Raw genomic sequence first — 18,548 nt, forward strand, 5'->3', positions numbered from 1 at the left:
AATGAGGGCTGTTTTCCAAATAAATTGGACATTATAGTGCATTCTCCAATAGTAGACAGGTTTGTACACAAAAGAAATTGATATACACAGACTAGGACAAATTCAAACTCACAATGTACTGCATCTCAACTCCAAAAAAGACAATTAATTCCTACAGGAATCATAGGAATCATATCCCATTCCTGCAGGAGAAAGAGAGGCTCAGAGGATTATCATGGTCATAGCCCTGCTTGATTAAAATTGTATATATATATATATATATATATATATATATATATATAGAGAGAGAGAGAGAGAGAGAGAGAGAGAGAGAGACAGAGAGAGAGAGACAGAGAGAGAGAGAGAGAGGGGGAGAGAGAAAAATAGTTCAAATTGAAGTTGACCACCCAAAAGTGTATGACGCAAAAAAGAAACTAAACAAACAACTCGGGGTAGATCACATTAAACACAATATGGAGGCATGGGACTCGACCAGATGAAACCCAAGTCAAAATCCCATGGCCACTGAAAACACATTTCCAATCACAAGAATTGCACAGCAAGCAATACCTATATGTGAGAGTTTTAGAATGCACGGTGCTGTTTTGAGGAACATGAAATAGGAAAAATAATGGAGAAGATAAGATGTGATGTTTGAGCTTTCTTCTTTGTACAGATTGTGTGGCGAGTCCCAGCCAACAAAGGAAAAGCCTCCTGAGAGAGAACCAAAACTAGCAGCAGCGATACAGGAAACGAGATGAGCCATGGAGAGAAACACATTTAGTATCTAAAGCAATATAAGACCAATTCCAAATGGACCTTAGGAGTTTCAGAGGAAAGGTAAATAAGGAAGGAAGATAACTTGTCTTATTTTGAAACCAATGAGAGATTTGTGTCATGTGTGTGACACCTTTGCAAATCTGTACAATCCAAGTCCAATGTACTATTCAATTATGAACAGCCTTAATTTGGTAAAGGCAAGAGAGAATGGAAAAGTGCAGGAAGAGTAGGCCTAATTTATTTGGGGGATATGGAAGATATGGGACAGCGTGTGACCTGTTTTCGTAAGGAGGTAGACTCAAGAAGAGGAAGAATGGAAGACCTTTAATTAGACAAGATTGACAGAGAGAGTGTGAAGTCTAATTAGACCGGCCTGGGAAGAGATCCTGTGAAGGTGAAAGAGAGATCATTTAACTAAGAGAGACTTTATTGGGGCTGAAAGGCAACACAAAGTGTTACTTATGTGAAGATAATAAGTGGAGATTTGTTTCCCCCCACTTATTTCCAAACAAGGTGTTCTCTTCAGTATTTCTTACAGAAAGCAGCTGCTTAATGGGCTCGTCCCTATCACAGAACACATCTTTCTCCTATAAAACCAGCCACTCATGTGACAGATTATTAACCACTTATTTAAACGCTATACGTTGTTGAGTGGAGTCCCTCAGAGCTATATTTAGTGTCTCTTCTGTTTCCGCTCAACATTAAATATGTTCACAGAAAAGTTGTTGAAAAATGTTGCACTAGAATACAGATGCTGTCAACATCAAGTCAACAAGTTATGAAAACACCCATTAAGACATGCAATTTTACAGTGTCGTTATGCATTTGTTGCTCTATCACAACACAAGACCGCTGAAGGCAAAGGGGGAAACATTGAAATACTTTTACAAAGTCAAATTATATTTATTCATTTTTGAGCATGAACTTCTTATTTGATAGATATATTTTGTTTCTTTCTATATTCTTATGACTATAGGCTACATACATTTTGGTAACGGCAAAACATTGAGCGCTTATAGATAAACTAATTTCACACACTCCTTTACACCTGCAAAAGTGTGATGTGACCTCAACAAGCTGAACATTACTAGATTGACATGCTTTGGTAAAGACGTTTTTCTTAATACAATGCATGTGTCGTTTTAGATTTTAACCACTTTAACCATTATTTTATACTTTGTTTGTCCATAACTCAATAATTCATAACCTGGCAAAAGTTCACACTATATTAGTTGTCTCAAACTGACAACTGAACTGAAAAGTTCATGTCTAATATTCCAAAACAATGATCAAGGTAATGGTGACCCCACGTGACGTCCATCCCAGTCTCATGAACATAATATTTCAGGAAGGACACTGTGACCTCACAAAATACTTTTCATACGTTCATTCATCCCGAGAACCGTCCATCAGCATGTGCACATTGCCGACGACCTGAGGGATTGCTATGTCCCACACTGAGTCAGACGGAAGTCAACCATAGTGAAAGCTGTACAGTGCTGCCAAGCCATGTCGCTCTTGGTGACCATATAAAAGCAATAGAGCACGGACATCCACAAACTAAATGCCTGGTGCCGGACGGAGGTAAATAATTGAAAAAAGATAAGGGGCTCCATCTTGCGCCACCCTTAACTATTATGCCAAACCTATTTGCCTTTCTTTTTTTTTACTATTTTGAAAATCATTCTAAAATAGTTCAACTAGCCGATCTACATCTACGTGAGCTTGTAGATCAGCTATTTGAACTATTTTAAAAGGTTTTTTAAAATAGTAAAAAATGGCAAATATGTTTAGGGATAAGGGTTAAGGGGTGGCGCAAGGTCCGCACACTAGAATAAGCTCCCAAGCTTAAAGATCTATGAACGTTCCTTACACCATAGTGGACATGACGTTTCGAGCCTCACAGCTCTTCATCAGACCTTGGACTCTTGGTGACCATGCAATACTCCTGGAGGATGGACTTGGCATTGCTGGTGTAGATCTTACTTTTATGTATTGCTTGGTCATCCAGTAAAATATTACTTAAAATAATGCAGGTCTTGCCTTTGCCAAACTATTCTTGATATCCCTCTTGGTGGCATCTTGGTGTTAGATAAAGTCCTCCACTTTCTCAATCTCCATACCCTCAATGTTGATGCTGACAATAATTTTTTTAATTGCATCTCTTGGGTGTTCTTTGCATTCATCTGAAGTCCAATCCAGCCTGCTATCTTCTCTTGCATCGTGTGCTTGTTTAGATGGGGATGTGGAAATTGTTGGAAAATCAAGGTCTTATGCAAATGGTCCACTTGATACCTCGTCTTGGTCGCGGTGTTCTTCACCTACCCAGTCAATGCCAAACAGGAACTGAATGATACTTTGCCAAAAGGGCAGGGGATGCTCTAGCACCCCCTAGTGTCTATCTGTGCACGCCACTGATCTCAACAGATAGTTTACATTTCTGGCCAATGCATCCTCATCTTATTTGGAGGCTGGTTTGCTCTTATTGTCTAAGTTTCAAGACTAGCTAGGGGGGAGGTGGTGACCTGCACCTTGGGTCGGATTGAAATCAGGGTCAGCAGCAAGGAGGACTATAGCTTTAATTGTGCGGTGCCCCCCCCCCCCCCCCCCCCCAACCTGCCTTAAAAAAGTCCATCATATAATTTCCATCATGCACTTTTTAATGCCACGACCAGCCGCTAGGCTTATGAACCGTTACTGGACTATTGTTTTCTAACTTTTAGTTTTTAGTTATTGATGGGTCTATGTGCAATATCTAGTGACACCTTTTTAATTATTTTTGTATGCTTATTCATAATATATTTTTTAATATATTTGTCTTTCTTTTAACCTTTTAACACTCGGATGACTTGAGATTTTGAAGTTGATTATCTTTGCCCATGAAGCTTTCAGAAGGTTCCCCTTCCATGACCATCATCATCCATCATCATTCCATCATCTCAGAATTCTAAATATTTCTAAATATGAATTTAATACATTTTTATCCCACGATTTTGTAACCCATTTTTTCACCCCTGTGTCAATTATCTAATGTGATCCTGGGCTCTCTACACACCCTCCGCCAACCTAGTCCCCATATATGGGGGACATGGGGAGAGCAACGGACTTGAACTCATGCTTCCCTCATGCCTGAGTGTCCAATTTGCTCCTTTACACGTGACAGGGGGGAGTTTCCCTGGTTGGACGTAGCGCGTGGAAGGAACACGTTATTCCAACCAGTTCCTTTCCCCTCCATCAGGCGGCTGGCCAGGGGGAGGCAGTTTTTTTAGAGACCAGGATTACTGCATGTTTTTGTGAGGGTATCTACCCTAGGGGACACGGGGAGAACATGCAAACTCCACACAGAAAGGCCCTTTTCACACTTAAGTCTATCTCGTTACAAATTAAGCAGTAGACCTCTGGGAGATGGATTGCTGAGGTGGAGCACCACACCAACCATCAGATCCCACAATACACAATTTGCTGCACCCAAGCCGTGCTACTCATACGCGGGATCAAACCCATGAGCGTAATAGTAGCCCTTAAGGTTTGGTTTGAGCCAGTCACTAATAAGTATCTGAAAAGGCTTGCTGTCAAGATTTCACAAAGATATTTGAGCAAAGATAATACATATTTTAAACGGCTACTATTAATATTATAAATATTTTATCAATCTAATTATCCATGAGTGACATCAAATTAAATTGCATGCATGCCATAATATACCTAAAGGACAAATGAAAAATAATGATTCATATAAAACAGTACTTGGAAATGAAATACAGAATTGAGATGCCAAATTACAGGCAGCAAAGTCTACAATGAACCTGTCATGTTTGTCAAGAACTGCAGTATGTCTAAACTAAAGAATATGACTTAAGTAGTCCAATGCTTAACGGTAACGGTATGATCTTTTGTTAAGGTTATACAGCTAGACACAGATTGTTTTGAAGGTCTCCAGCCAGAATTGAACCAGGGATGTTTTGGAGATATACGCAAGAGAACAGTGTGTGTTAACCTGATGTATGATTTCACACCTTTTCACACAAATCCTCTTCTCCCATCCTGAGATGGACTCACCCAGATGTGGTTTAGAAAACACAACTAACGTCTGGACATCTGTATAAGGATGGCTCATTACAGACATTTATAGATCTAGTTCGGGATTCCCAAACGCCACCTCTTTAAATACTTTCAATCCAGCATTTTAATTCTCTGACACAGGGGGTCGTCTATCTTTTTCCACTCAACCAGTTTCCATTAATTAATACAAGATAAGCATTGTGCAAAGTATCTCATATTACATATATACTCTGGTATTCACACAATTATAGGATATGAAGAACTTAAATCCTGAAGAAAATGGGAAGAGGACTTAAGTTGGGTCAGAACATCAGGGTGTGTGGACAAAATATTTGCGACCATACATTTTCTATAGTAAACATTCTTATGCAGTACAATTTAATTCAGTTTATTTGACCCCATACAGACTTAATAGAGCTTCGAGATGCAAATCCCATACAGGGACGCTTATACATATGTTTTGGCTGTGTCCTTATCTAAAGCCCTTTTGAGATAAGGTAATGAAAAATATGAGCGACATTACCAAAATCAATATTCGAGGCGAAAGACTTTTAGTAGAATATCTCTTGCAACAGCTAATGAATGCAGTGCAGGGAGGATTTACGACCACTTGCTAAGGGCAGGTGGATAACAGAAATGGCCACTTGTGTAACCAGTGAAAGAAATTAGGCGGCGGGGAGTGTCTCTTTTCTTTCTTTCTATCCTCCATTAGTATGAATTTGGGTTTGGGTGGGCCATGTATTTTTTGCATTTAAGTGTTTTGTGCAGTCCGCTACAGTATGGAAAAGGGGATCTCTGAATGATATCAAAGAGGAGGAGGAGGACATGCACACGGTCAGTAACTTGCAAAAAAAACTCTTTATTGGATGTTACGGTCGTTAGACCTTCATCAGGACAGACAAATGGTGCAGGATCTACTGGAAAAAATACCAATAAAAAAATAAAAAATAAATTAAAGATAATCATTATCACAAAACGTTTTGACTGTAGCATGAGGTTGAATTTTTACAGTTTGCCTCTGAAAGAGGCTAACTAAGCAGTCTATAAGAGTGTGTGTGTCTGTTCAGAGATAATATAGCACATTTCTTGTTTGTCACCAGGCTCGCTTAGACTCCCAATAATTTTTGTTCACTTACAGTAATGTTATATTCTTTTTTAAATATTTAACTTTTACATTCTTATAATGGAAGTCAGTGGGGCTCGGATTTTCCAAATGTGGGGGTATAGTTGACATCATTGGCTAGCCCATTTCATGGCCAGGCTGTCTAAAGAGAAATAAAATGCAGGTTGATTTGGACTGAAATCTTTCCCAATTATGGAGTCATGTGTCATGTCACATCAAGTCCGAGATCCATGTGAAGCGAAGCCTTTATTCGATTTGTAATATAAATTGTTTGACTGGAAACCAGTCCTGGAGGAGTGCTGTGCTGTAGTCTCTGTCTCAGGTAATGGTGAGCAAGCGAGCAGCTGAGTTATGAACATATCAGAATGTATTTAATTAAGGACTGACTAATTAAGGATGCTGCTTGTAGTCCATCCGGGATATAATGATTGCGTGAACGACACAGAGGGATGGAGGTGGGTAATATTCCTGTAGAGAGAAGGGCAGGCTTTGTGATCTGATTTATGTGGAGGAGGAATGAAAGGGTGAGGTTTAAGGATTATTCCGAGGTTGTAGACGTGGATGGGAGGGGTATAACAATGGAACAATGGAGCCATCAATTTTGAGTGAAACTCCTGGGTGGAGCAAGTGAGGGAGTTGGGGCCAATGATGATCATTTCTGATTTATTGCAACCGAGTTTGAGAACGTTCTTTTGCATCCACGTGTTGTACAGTGGTAGTGGTGGTGATATGGTAATGGAGTGCAAAGTGGGTACAACCATGAAACTGGCCGGAGGCCACGGTGGTGGAGGAGGACGTGTCCGCAGTCCGGGTGTCACGAGGGGCGTGCCGCGTGAGGGGGTGTCGCCCCCTAAACCGGACCATCTCGCCCCCTCAGTCAATAATGAGGTAGAAAATATATATATATAAAACTTCTGGTAACTTTTAATTAATAGTGTTTAGTTGTCAAGCCTTCCTCAGCATGTTAAGAAAGAGATCAGTGGTGTTGTGCATGTGAAGGGACCATGAGGGATGCAAAAAGGTTCTCTCAGTGAACTCACCTTTTTCCTACTCCTATTTCTCCTACTCCTTTCCTACTCCTATGTTCAGTACATCTTCATCAGAGTCAGAGATCCATTGTTGCCAATCAGAGAGGTTTCAGACAGGAAAGGGCAGTGCCTGTTATACCTAATGCTTGTTATGAGCAGAGACATGACAGGAGACAACTAGGGTGGAAGGTATTGGGTCCAGGAGGCATGAGGTTTCCATACCAATGATTATGGCGGATAGGTCAGATATGGTTATTATTTCAGTGGGTGCTTGGAGAGTATAGAAGGGAGGCAGGTTTGGGATCAGGGATGGCGGTGGAGTAGGATGTGGCGAGTGTGGTGTGCATGTATTGTGTAATGTGTACAACTGTACATTATTGTACTGTATATAAACAAAAAAATCACACCCGTGTGAAGTGAGTGGTGGGGGGGGGGGGGTGGGGGGGGGAAGTGACTTTGGGTTGTTGTTGCTGGCAGACTGCATGACGGAGGAGTAGTGGGAAGTATGCGCGCTGTTGAGGGCATCTTTGCATTGATGTAATGTTTATACATCTGGACGTGAATTACATACATTATTCACATGTGAATCCACATGTGAATTGTCACATTTCTTACTTCACACATGAAGAATCGCACGTGGGAGGACCACCACATATGATTGTATGTGAAAACCTTATTGTGTTTTCACATACATTTTTCTAAGGGCAGCGCATATGGCATACTGGTAATTGCCACAGAAAAGCCTGCGAAATGTAATTTGTACCAAGAGTCAACTGATGTTCTTGTACGGGATGTGCATCAACAACAATGGTAGGCCTACAGCACCTGAAACAAACTGCCAAGAGCAGATAATGTAAAATGATCTTGAGAGGAAATTCAGTTATAAATAAGTCTGGCACTGGTCCTATGAGAAGCATTTCTCAGTGTGAAGCCCAGTTAAGAAGCCCATTTCATACTTATAGTGTGTGTGTGTGTGTGTGTGTGTGTGTGTGTGTGTGTGTGTGTGTGTGTGTGTGTGTGTGTGTGTGTGTGTGTGTGTGTGTGTGTGTGTGTGTGTGTGTGCGCGTGCGTGTCCATGTGTCTGAGAAATGCTTGTCTATAAAATGGCTCTTCTACAGCTCAACTGACTCAAACTGCATGACTGAATGATCAGGCTGTCATTATTGAAGATGGTAAAACACAATTTTACTGTACAAATCGTACATTATTTTCATATTCCACTTCTTGTATTAGAGTAGCCTATAGTACTATACACAACTGAATGTCTACAAAAACATGCAAATCAAAAGACATTTAAAGTTATCTTTTAAATCATATGTGGCATTTCTTTTAGCATTAAGGTTTTATCACCTATGGAGCCATTCTGCCCTTTGAAGGAACAAAAAAAGCAGATGTGCATAATGGCCAAGAAAGCCGTTTATATAAAATGTTACAATTACAAATGTAAAGTGTTGTGAATGCCATGGAGCAATGGCTATAGTATGGGATGGTTAGAACCCGAGAGTAGGGGAACTGTACTTTCCTTAAAAAAAAGGAAAAAAACTGCCAAACGGCCCAGGTACTGCATGTAGTTTGTCTTTCATATTTCACATTGGACAGAAGGAGTAAGTCCTCTGGGCTTATTGCTGTCAGCATTCATCTTCTAAATGAGAATCCCCTCTACACTCCATTATGTAGCTTGTCTATCCTTCTCTGGAAGCTGTCATTCCTCCCTTTACAGGCACTTAAAGCATCATTCAACTTAACACGGTACTCTACATCTGTAGCCGAACAAACTGTCTCAGACTCATTAACTGGCAACAGCTTCGCTATTTGAACTCTTCCCCTCTATAGACATCTCTGTACACATTGTTCTATGTGCTTCTAGAACGCCTTGACACTTCCCCGTTTACTTTTCAATCAAACGAAAAGGATTAGGTTATAGTGTTATTCTGTATTGGAATTAAACTATTAGTGACACCTGGTGGTGGGTTAAAATGCTGTACAAAGTGTACATACAGTAATAACATAGGTGGGACTTTCATTTTCGGGAGATGTTTGAAGGAGGTAGGGGTGTAACGATGTAGTAACTGTATCGAAATATCGATTTTAATTAAAAAAAACGAAGCATATCGATATGTAACACATATCATATCGTATCGTTCTGACTTTGTATCGTATCATTTTGCAATGGAAATAATCGGTATCGAATCGTTTTGCTATGGAAATAATCAATTTAATCTACTTTTGCATTGTATTTAGCAATTTTCAGACGAAAAAAGAAAAAGATGTGTTTAATGAATTTTCCATTCCATATAGCTACAATTGGTCTATCGAAAAATGTGTGTATTCTCTGTGTTCATGTCAAGGCGTGGGTTTGTCCATGTGTTCAAATACAATGTGTGTATTCTCTGTGTTCATGTCAAGGCGTGGGTTTGTCCATGTGTTCAAATACAATGTCCATCTATTTGCCACAGAATCACTGTGTTTACTTTTCATCCATAATAATACATTTTTCCCTTAAAAAACCTGGACTATCTACAAGTTTCACACATATTTAATGTATCGTATCGTCAACCATGTATCGTGATACGCATCGTATCGCTGTTAAAATGTATTAGATATTGAATTGAATCTAATCTACTCCGTACCGTTATAGGAAGTGATTGTATCAGAGAACAATGTGGATCACGCTCATGGCACTTATTTTGTATCTGTGTTGCAGTTTCACACTTTTCTATAGAAAACATTACCAGATGGCTCAAATATTTCTCTGTATGGCTTTATGCAGATGAGAGTTTAGCTTGCTGTATAACTGAGCTCAAGGCATATATGCCTATAGTTGTGACAGTACAGTAAAATGGCCATTCTTATAGGGACGAAGACTAGTGGATTCTGATTGCCATGTATCATGGTAAATAGGTTTGCCAAACGATAGCAAATGGGTGACCGACTGTACACCGGACAGTCTACACAACAAAACGAATAAGTAAAGGACGTTCATGGAGGACACAAATAAGCAGAGGAACAGCAGCAAACCATTGTGATGGGATCTGTTTCACCACATTTAGTGTAGTCCCCAGGATCATCTGCAATTTCAAGTGTAAGCATAACAGCAGTAAAGGCATGTGCCAAAGAAAAAGCAGCCCGAGCTAGAGTAGCTTATGCGCATAATTTGACATTAAAGTAGACAGGCCCGATGCAGCCCTGCATGCACTGCAACAAGAAAAAGATGACAGCTCGCTCATACAGTTGGGTGCCACCGATATTGTCCCTTATCATTTGACCCATTTAGGCCTGACCTCAAAATTTAAAAAAATCCTTCTAAATCCTCCAGTTTTCTGAAATAAATATTTTCACGATTTTTCAAAAATAGCAGACCTACAAGCTCGTAGCGCGCCACTCGGTGGCGCGCTATGAGCTTGTAGATCTGCTATTTTTCAATAGCTAAATTATAACATAATGTTTAAAACACCAAAAGGGGTTCCCGCCCAAAATGGGTTAACTGTCCTTTTGCGCAGATCACGCAAACCTCAGCAAAAAGAAAAGGACAATATCGATGGCCTCCAACTGTAGCTGAGGCTCAAGTAATGGAGGAAGTCATCCTGGAAATCCACGAGATGGTCCAGACCAAACAAAAGGGCTAGACTTTTTTTTAACTCTGCTGCCAAGTTCAGGACAATAAAGGATAAGTGAATATGTATTGTAATTTGTACTACACAGCAATATGCAGGCAGACAGAGAGAGAACAAAGAATAAAACAGGATTCTCAGGCAAGATACACGCAGGCTGTTCTGGGTCTGGGTGTTGCTAATGTCACCATGTCAGTGCAGCGTGGCACCACACAGTATAATGAATTCCTACCACTGACACCATACAGACAAGCAAACGTTTCAGGTGACTCCAATACCACCTCAGGGATTGCAAACTTCCCCGCTAAAGGTCAGCTTGTGCATTCTACAACAGGATGTAAGCAAATTTTGGATGACCAGAGCAAGCCTCTGGCCAGACCAGAATTATTCAACATGTTCAAAACATGTATCAAGGGACTATTGGCTCCATATGCATCACACAAGATGTGTGACAGTTGAGACATTTGGCAGAAGGGCGGAGCTAGGGTGTAATTGTCCAGTCAGTAGATGGCAAAATTGTCTTTGTCACTACCTACTTTGATCAAGTATGTGTTAGAGTCCCCAACAATCATGCAGAAACACTGCCAGAAGGTACTTACCATCACAGTCATCTAATCTAAGACAATAGCGGATACTGTAAGAACATACAACCCCTAGACAAAAGGTCAGAAATGCTTTTTGCTACTTTAGCAGAGACATTCTGTGGGTTCATAAAGTCCATCAACAGCTTCAGATAATGCACCATTATGCTCAGAAGTTGTACTTTGGATGGGTCTCATAGTAGGTTTGATTGAAGGTTTGTTAACAGTACAAGTAGTAGGCTACAGTCAAAGGTTATGTTAAAAGGATTCCAAAAGAAAATCCTAGGGGGCTTGTTTCCATTGTGGTCCATTGTACTCAATTCATCAGTAATACATAACATACAATACAAATACAACACAAAACATATTGGAATAAAACTTGAGTTAAACTATGCTCACTTGTATTTTAAGGTAGCCATTCTTTTAGGCTAGTAATAGGTTAGGTAATATCGTCCTAGGCTGTGCAGAATGGATACACCGCTTTCCTAAATCCATGTGAGACTTCCATTAGACTGAAAAACAACTTGGGCTTGGGCCAGTGCATTGAACTCGGGGCCAGTGCATTGAACTCGGGTTCAATGCACTGGAGGAGCATGTTCACAACCTGGGCATGGCCAAGGAGCATGGAGTCTGGACCCAGGCATATGCTTGAGCAAAGAATCAGAGTCCAGCTTTTACAAGGTCACTAAAGACCAGGCCAGGGAGAATGGCGCCCTGGCTCTGTCAAACCTCTGCAGCCAACTTCAGCGATTCTGATAACATGACCAGCCAGTGGTCCTATTCCTCTAACGGCTCTGACCAGGTAGCAAACGATTAACAATATTACAGTGGTGCTAGTCAGTGACTGACAAATTCCTTGGCATGAACATCAATGAGAACCTCAAAAAGGGCCACACACATTTACACACTTACACGCTGACAGTGACTGTACTGAAGGAATTCCGTGTTAGCCCTCGCATCCTGACGTCCTACAACAGCAGAGCACCAACGAGAGCAACCCGACGAGCTGGTATGGGAATAGCTCTGGTCCATACTTTCAACTTCCTGCACACGCTTGAAAGGCTGCATTGTCTGTCGACTGCTGCAAAAGTAAAAAGAACACATTTGCTACTCACCAATACAAAGACGGTTTTGTGGAGTTGAAAACCTACTTTCCCTAGTGGACGCACTGTGAGCCTCCACCACACTTTTTGGCCAGAAAAGAAAATATTTCACCGGAAGAAAAAATACGTTTTAGTTAATACTCCACTGCGCCCTGTGCAGATCTTGCCAATAGAAGGCGAAATATTATCTTTTCTTTCATGCGTGCGCATGAAGTTGAAAGTACCATAGCGTTAAGGAGACGTCTTCCTAATGCTATGGACCAGAGCTTGTATGGGAACTGTCCTAGAGCAAGACTACAAAACTCGACAGAGGTCAGAGGAAGGTGCAGACAATCACAGTATGTATACTTGACTGTACATGTCATATTTGCTGATGAGAAACCTCTCGTAATTGCATAATAAAACTGTGGGCTATATATATATATATATATATATATATACACATACATATACAGTGTGTGTGTGTGTGTGTGTGTGTGTGTGCGCGCGCGCACGCGCAGTGTAGCAGAGTGGGCTCACAACCTCAGCTAAATGTGTAATATCTCCCCCGACTCCCCGAGCCATAGGGAATTCCCTTTGACTTAGTGGTTAAGATGTTGGCTTTCCACGCAGGAGACCCGAGTTGGAATCACAGGCGTTACATTGGTGCCATAACCCGGATTGGGTTTCCCCGTGGGAGGAGGTCAAAAGGGGGTGAGTGTAGTAGAGTGGCTCACAACCTCAGCCTAAATATAATGGCCAATAAATCTGCAAATTCTTATCTGATCTTGTTCAGAATACTGTTCAACATTAAACATTAATGTTGCAATGAAATTTCATTGGACTCAGAACATAGACTATTACACTGAGTGTTTAAGACATATGGAAATGAAAAATATGTTTTTCCACACTTTTAGAGCATATCCGTGGTCATAATAAAGGGTATACCTAACAGTCTATGCCAAAACAAAGGGAAAATTTCCATCTTTGTGTATTGTTATATCAAAAGTCCATACATTTGAATTACTTCCCTTGAACTACAACGTGCTACGTGATGACGTGTCGAGTCCTGCATGAATACAAATTAATCTGGATTTCATTCACCCATTTTATTCCCATCGCTGCGCGTCCTCCAAACACAGCTGGTTTTGATTACATTAAACTACTTCGTTTTTAATCTCATTCAAGATGACATCCAGACAGTGTATTACTCGTTAATCATCACGCTAAAATATGTATCTGAAAACATAGGTTAGAAATAAGCCATAAGCTTTGCTGCCTGTCTCTCTGTGACATGTAAACAAACAAACTCAGCACACGCGTCACACACACGCATGTATAGCAGAGCTATACGTCCCATACCCAGAAGGGATGAGACATTCTGAATCGTTCAAAAACACACATCTTTCCGTTTCAGAGTGAAACTCCAAAATAAAATGCCCCAAAAACCATTCCACCCTGTCTTTAAGAACGGCAAAAAAATATCACATTCATAATTGTTCCTACATGATCTGTGTACACCATGAGCCGCAGAATATGTGGAGAAGTGCTCAGTTTCTCACGTAAAGTTTCCTTTTTGCTCAGTATCATTCTTATGGATACACAGCCTTGATACATCTGCCCCCTGGCCCGAGTTGAACACCTCCACTGAGAACACCCCAGGAAGGCCGCCCGGGAGGTCAAGCCCATGACCTTGGATCAGCCAGCAGCAAAGGTTAAAGGCTCCTGGAGTGGATGGATGGGGAACAGGGCAGCAGTCACAGAAGAAGCAACGGCTTTATAGTTTGCCAGTCTGATGGAGCCAGCTCCATCAGACTGGCAAAGATGTGCTGGAAGGATAAGATCTCACTGGAGGACATAATGTGTCTTTCCCACCTTCCTGCAGCCTGTGCATTCCTCTCGGAGAGGGTAAAATGCCTGTCTGAACTAGCTGCCTGGTTTGCTGGCCGCTACCAGAAAGGGAAGACTGAGACTTCCCAGCAATTACAACAGTATGCCAGTGTTTGTGAAGAGGTTGAAGCATTTCTCACAGGATCCTTACCAGAGAGATTGTTTTGGCTGCCTGCAATTGGAAGACGAAACCGAAGCCAGTTCAACCCTTTGTAACCATTGCCTGTGTATCCTATTGACAGGGTGCCAGAGAGCTCCCATCTCACAAGCTCTTCTACAGTCTGTAAAAACAGGCAGACTAACATCCATCTGGGACCGTTATGCACAGGAGACGTCAAGAGAAGGAGGCACGGTAGCAATAGGGAATTGTGCTTGACAGAAACGGATGACTTGAGCTCCTTTCTCTGGGCACACGAAAAAGGTAAAAAGGAATAAGGAACACATTGCTCCTCTTCAAATCAGCATTGAGTCTTTAAAGGATAATCAAGTTGCAAGGAAGGCATAATGGCCTATGGGAATTATTGTCAAACAATCTCCAGCAGAGAAGGACTGGTCAGAAACATGGTCCAGCAAAGCTCAGCAAATTTCTACTCCTGGCCGGTTTCAGAGTTGCTCTTCCTCCTGTGTCATGAGATTCAAGATTAGTCAGAAGTTATTAATGGTGTTTTGAAATGCTGTACAAAGGCACCTAAATAGCTTCTGGTTTGAGCGAGTAGGACTCCAGCTCATTTCAATATTACTGAGATTTCTTACCGGGTGCACGGTATGGAAAAGTTACTATAAACCTCTATAAGAGAATACCAGCACTCACAGAACTGTCCTTTAATGCACTTTTATTTATACATTTAAGTTGTCAGGATATACTTCAGAGTAGACAGAACGTACGCGCTTCTGCATCAAGCCTTCATCAGTGTTGTATCGTTCCTGTATGAACTTTGTCTTTAGTTAGGACGCTTAGACAAGGTGCACCATTACAGGAAGTTAATTACATTCATTAGAAGATAATGTTCTGGACTGGTAACAATCCATCTTCATCCCTCATGTTTTTGTCTCAAGGCATCATCTGTAAGTAATTCATATTGTTTTTGATTAATGTTAATTTGCTAATGTTTTCTAATTGTCCTATTACTTGTCTTGTACTACACACACACAGACGGGGAGAGAGAGAGAGAGAGAGAGAGAGAGAGAGAGAGAGAGAGAGAGAGAGAGAGAGAGAGAGAGAGAGAGAGAGAGAGAGAGAGAACTGCATACTGTACTAGCCATGCCCCTTTTGTTTTGAAGCCATTTCATACTGCATCAACTATGACCTATGTACATCACTACAATTAAGGTAATTCAAGCTGCATTGTGCATTACACAGCCCGTACCAATAAACAGGAGGGATTAAGATAGCATGCGGTTCTGTTTCAACACAAGCCAACTCTCCCACTACCCACCCCTGTTTTACTTAGCTATTGACTGCTAACGATAGGCTACTGTAGTATAGTGCAAATGTACATTATATAGCAATTCATTACGTTTAGCGTGGACACAGGTTGTTACAACAGCCACTTACCAAAATGCAGTTAGAAGTAATCCTTTTTTTTTTAAATGTTTTTTTGTGGCTTTCGCCTTTATTTTATATTCTTTTATGGAGGGACTCAGGGACAGACAGTAGGCTGACAGGAAATGGGGAGAGAGATGGGGGGAAGACATGCAGTAAAGGCCGTCGGGATCGGGAGTCGAACCCGCGGCACACTGCCAGACTGGATTACCAGCTAAGGTGCCTGGACCGCTGAGGCATGGCCCAGGCCAGTTAGAAGTAATCCTGCCACAATGCAGTACAGTAGCGGGGAGCATGGGTGTCGGAGGAGACAAGCTGAACTTTCTGGTATAAGCCACTGTGTTTGTCTGTTGGTCCCACATTTTCAAGCAGAAACCAAGAGGTATTTTTTTCACATGAATTACATGCAGGGAGGGTTTCAAATGTGTTTCAACAGATCTACGTAAACCTTGTGGTGGGGAGCTCAGAGGAGCTTAGATTTGGGATGGATTTTGACAATATGCTATAAAAAAACAAATCAGAAGAAAACAAAAACATGGACAGCTGACACATGCAGGCTGTATTGATGTCTCAATGAAACATTCATAGTATACATAACTTTCCTGTCCACCACCGTGGAGACTAGGATATGATTCTCCCAACGTGCCTCCGGCTGAGCCAGGCACGCTAAAATAAAAACTATTGGCAGTGTTCGTATTCGTAAGTGCATGGGCAACCGGCAGGTGAGGCCGGTCGCCAGCAACTCCTCAGGCTGTCTGTTCAATGAGGAATAGCGTGGTCCTTTGTACGTATTGCAACCTCCCGATGACACTCCCTGCCACTCACAGTGATGTTTTAATCATTTTGAGCGCAACTGTTTATACAGTATGAAGATCTAAGGGTGGCTTAGAGTGTACAGGGTTTGATGAGGGCCCAGGTAGGGCCGCGCCTTAATTTTCGGGCCTGTTGAGAACTCTAGTTTTCACCGGCTGCCGGGCACGGCTGCGCTAATAACTTTGGGGCAGGCCCATCTAAAGTTTAAATGGACAGGTATCAGTCAAAAGGGAGACATCGAAGAGGAAGGATGGATGGGGAAGGATCAACATAATATGGAATGTCAGAACAGGTCAGCTCCATATATGGAGATCTAAGTTTTGAGGTGAGATGTAGAGTTGCTGGCCAATATTGATGACATCAGGGATATCCATATATGGGCGTAATATTGATGACATCACGTGATGTCCCGAGGCATGATCATATACAGGTATGGGGCATGACCAACCAACTGACGGGAAATGCACAATTTCAAAGTTAAATGCGACACAGATAGATAGCATTGCTGTGTCTGTGCACACTAAAACACAAGAGCGATGATTGATTATACAAAAGAATAAATAGAGGTTTTATTTATCTCATAGCTTATAGGTGCACTTTCTGGGCTTTTGGCTGAGACTCTGTCCCATTGAGCTCCTTAGATAACTTTTAATCAGCTTCAGTTTAGAAAAGGAACCTTTGGCAGGTGCCACTATCACTGGGATTGATAAGAAAAGCATTAAAAACCGTGCAGACTTCCCCGAAACTTGCAGTGATGCAGTTGTTCTCGGAAATCAGCATCTTAGCAGACAAAGATTCTTCTCCTGGTTTTGAAATAGTTTTTCTTAAAGCACCAATGACAACAGAACAGTTGCATCATGTAAATAGCCTACCCAGCAGTCACTTTACTTGCAGAACAAGTTCATCGTATATGTTGCAGGTACTACTTGCTGCTGTCCCCTGTTTCTTTTTGAAGAAATGCACTATATTTATAGGCATTGTTTCTTCTTTCTCAGCTGGCTGCTTCATTCATTTTGGCTTCTGAAACCTGGTTTTATGTTGGTACATCTGTCTCCCTTGCTGCTGTTGTACCCTATTGGCTCACATGCCAGTGAGGAGCTCCCATTGTGTGGACGTAGAGCCTTCTCCTACTTTTCCCGCTCAACATTCCCCCCCAACCCGTGGGATTACGTACAGTGATAAATATCACCCTCCACCCAGCTTCCCTCCCCCAAATATGGGCCAATCATGTTAATGTTACCATGGTACCACGATGTTACTAGCCCTGTTACATGGATGTGAGAGAGGCCTTACTGTATGTGACACGGCCTAACATGCCTGTGACAGCCCCGTGATATGATACTGACCATGATACTTGAGAGACCGCGCCTCATATGCAGGCCCAGATTTACTGTTGGGCTAGGGTAACAGTTAGGGTGGGCTGCAGTCCGGGGGAGTTTTTTGGTAATATTAAGGTCCCCTTTATAATGCATTATAAGCTCATTTATAATGCATTATAATGTGCTTATAAGGCATTATAACACTCGTTATAAATGTTTGTAATCATGTATAACAACTTATAACCACGTTTATAACATAAGTGCTGGTCATAATGCATTATTATGCTCAGTGGAACAGCATATTATAACTATTATAACTTAGGTGGTTATAAAGGCACATAGAGAAGTACTGTAATGTCATAATGAATTATAACCAATGTGTTTATTAAATGGAATAATGTCTTATAAACATCAATAATATGCTATATCATATTATACAAAGTTTTGTCACTTTACTTAAAGGTCACAAAGTCATGCTATAGGGTATTATACAATGATACAACTGCTAATAACCATTAAAGAATGTTGACACTTTACTTAAAGGTCTCAAAGTCCTGCTTATTGATGCTTATAAGACATTATTGATTATTCCATTTAATACACATTGGTTATAATGCATTATGACAGACATTACAGCACTTCTCTATGTGCCTTTATAACCACCTAAGTTATAATAGTTATAATGTGCTGTTCCACTGAGCATAATAATGCATTATGACCAGCACACATAATATGAA

The 18,548-nt window shown here is 41.1% G+C and overlaps 1 protein-coding gene across 4 annotated transcripts in view; it reads right to left on the reverse strand.

Moving 5' to 3' along the window:
• Positions 1 to 18,548, reverse strand: part of LOC306928397 (roundabout homolog 2-like) — a 232,871-nt gene that overhangs the window by 195,055 nt on the left and 19,268 nt on the right. Inside the window, exon 2 of one of the 4 annotated variants that reach the window (XM_079508459.1) lies at positions 12,077 to 12,245. The exons of the other annotated variants lie outside the window; for them this stretch is intronic. The gene's annotated coding sequence lies outside the window, so the exon portion shown is untranslated. The remainder of the gene's footprint in view (positions 1 to 12,076; positions 12,246 to 18,548) is intronic. 4 annotated transcript variants of the gene reach the window in all.

This window comes from Electrona antarctica (assembly GCF_951216825.1).
Source record: "Electrona antarctica genome assembly, chromosome: 8".
Taxonomy (NCBI): Eukaryota; Metazoa; Chordata; class Actinopteri; order Myctophiformes; family Myctophidae; genus Electrona; species Electrona antarctica.